Source organism: Hippocampus comes, unplaced genomic scaffold (genome assembly GCF_001891065.2).
Source record: "Hippocampus comes isolate QL1 unplaced genomic scaffold, H_comes_QL1_v1.1 scaffold256, whole genome shotgun sequence".
Lineage (NCBI taxonomy): Eukaryota > Metazoa > Chordata > Actinopteri > Syngnathiformes > Syngnathidae > Hippocampus > Hippocampus comes.
Window position 1 is genome coordinate 25,168 of NW_017806249.1, and position 2,832 is coordinate 27,999.

The window sequence follows — 2,832 nt, forward strand, 5'->3', positions numbered from 1 at the left end:
CACGGGGAGCCCCCCCCCCCCCATAATCCTTACACCAATTAAAAATAACTACCATGTTGGGCTGCAGCCATCGAATACTTTTAGAAAGGAGTATTCTACTGGTTGTCCCTTCGATTAATCTGATAAAATAAATTTGTCTTATATTAAATTCAATAAAATGATTGAAAGTATACCAGCATCCCAACTGGTAGCTAACTAGGCAATAGCTAACGATATTTTTGTTACCGTTAGTTTGTGATTGTAGCCGCACTATTGTGTAAGCCAGTTGTGCTTTGCAGCAGACACAGTTGTAGCTTCTTTCTTAAAGTGTGAAATAATTCAAAATGTTGGACATTCTTTGTCTTTTATGGACTATTTCCTCCGGATTAGTCTCCATTGCGCCCACTAATTTCAACACGGAATAGTGCACGTGTCCGCAGTAACATTAGCCCATGCGGAGAAATGATCCATATGAAGCTCCGAGGCAGAGATTTTGTGTTGTGTTGGCCTTTTTTTTAAAAATAATAATCATAAAAAGATGTAATTTTCTAAGTTAAAGTTTTCATGTTATTTTATTAGTCAAAGTTTAACAAGGGAAGAAAGCCATATTTTAACATGCCTTTTGTGCTAGAGGGAAAAAAAAAGATACTCTCCCTGAAATTTTTTATTTTTTTTTTATCTTTTGTTCAAAATCTTTATTTTTAAATGAATAAAGTCTATTACATTGTTCATGCAGGGATGTCAGATTCGTGTGCTGATACATCACGTTCGTATCAATGCTTTTAATAGGCCCAAAGCTCAGAAGGGGAGGTGGAAATTATTGGTCGCCAATCTCCATATGTAGGTTTGGAAGTTTTTTTTTCATGTTTTTTTTCTAATACGACTTACTGTGTATTGGTCATTTTGCAGACCCTCTCGCGCACCGCCATCCGATAACCCCCGTAGTGTAATGTCAGGACTGCACCCCCACTGTGGTCTGTGAACAGTTCACTTGAGTGCTTCCTGCTGTGCACACATAACACTGTATTGTACACACGGAAGCACTATGCATAATGAATTGTGCTTTCAGACTTGATCACAACTTGAATCTCTTTTTCCAGTGACTCCTCAGAAGGCTTTGATCAAACCAACCAACCTGACAGTTACCTTCAAGGTCCGTGGCAGTAACCTGACTGCAGTCTTCAACTGGCATGTGCCCGCCGGACCATCTCGGCGTCAATTGACTGGTTACCAGGTGACCCTGGTGGAGGTCACGCCAACCAATCGACTCAGAGATGACAACATCTCCCATTCGCAGATCTTAACCCCGGTCAGTACTTGAGCACAAGCACGTGGGGTGTTCCACCATTGGACTTTTCCTATACTCCGCCCCAAAAGGGGATAATATAGGAAAATTTGATTCATTTCACATTAAAATCAAATCTAATTTTATTTAGTTCACTGGAGCATATTCAGCAATATTTTGTAACTCTATAGCTATGTTTGTTCTTGACAAATTAGCTTTGCGGCTAGCACGCAATCGTCGACATTGATTTACAACCCTGATCATGTAATTTGAGTTACGGGGATATGAAAAATGAGTATTCAAATAAAATGATGTTAACTGTAAAGTATTACTTTTACCGTATTTTGAAATCGATTTTTTTTCCAACTGGCTGAGTGCCTGTGACAGGGTCTTACCAAACACTGCAAAAACCATATGACATACATCTCATAAAAATTGTACTGTTGATGAGTGAGAAGGATGAGTCAAATGATGTGGTTTGTTACCTTTTTCTTGAAAATGTAACAATACAATAACCAATGTATAGTCAGTTAAAAAAAACAAAAAACTTGGTTCCCAAGTTGTCCTCCAATTCTGGAATGACCCCTATGCAAAATGTTGCTTTGCTTAACTCACCTCCCCCGCTTGCTGTGTTTCCCATCACAGGACGTTAACGTTCTGGCAGTTTCGGACATACGCCCCGCCAGTGTCTACCGGTTGGATATCCGGGCTATCGCTGCAGACGGCGAAGGTCCAGCCATCAGCAGAACCTTCCAGACTCCAGAATTCCAACATGTGCTAAGGTCTAGGAAATACGATTGATAATCAAGCAAGATGAGGAATAGTGCTGCAATTAGTCAGTCGCTCAGAGGAGCTGACCTGACAGCTATTTTGGGATGCGAAAGCATTCAAGGTGGTGTTAAGCCTCAGCTGCTAACAAAGCACCTAAGACAAAAGCAATTCCAAACGCAGAAATGCAACAATCAGTCTTCCTTCAGTTGTTCCAACTTTGAAAACGTATTTAATTTCCTGTTGGAAACCCAAGTGTTGTTGGCCTTCACTGTCCTATGCGTCACCTTTGAATGAAATTACAAAAACATTGTAAAGTGGTAAAATTATTCTTGTTAGTGTATGTTATGTATATAATGTCGAGAGTAGTTGTGTTATCTTCTGTCCAGATGTGTCTACGAAGAGAGCTATTGTACAAAGATTCAAAACGGAACAAAATAAATCCTATGGCCGCGTGTAGTTCATACTTTCTTGGATTCACCCTTTTTTTCCTTGTTATATTGCACTCAGGATTGTTCCATCCCCCCCCACCGGGTTCTTAGTGCGCACCAACTCAATGCTCTGAAATGATTGCAACAGGCTTCATTGACTTGCACCTGCACGCCACCGCACTAAGTGTAGCACATAACTTTTTGGGCATCACGGATTCCCTTGCATCAGCTCGTTCGACTATGTTGAAGAAAACGAAGGGTGTCAGTTGTCCTTCCAAGCCCCCTCAGAACTCTGTCTTGGTCCAGATAAATCAAATGGAACACGGCGTGCATGCCGAGGGACGTGCTTTCTTCATCACTTTGTCCTGC

The 2,832-nt window shown here is 40.9% G+C and overlaps 1 long non-coding RNA gene across 1 annotated transcript; it reads left to right on the top strand.

The window, feature by feature from the left end:
• The first annotated feature begins 734 nt into the window (after positions 1–734).
• LOC109507768 (uncharacterized) lies at positions 735–2,170 on the top strand. The gene is made up of 2 exons (XR_002166530.1): positions 735–1,288; positions 1,910–2,170. It is a non-coding gene; the product is annotated as an uncharacterized LOC109507768 (long non-coding RNA).
• The last annotated feature ends 662 nt before the right edge of the window (positions 2,171–2,832 follow it).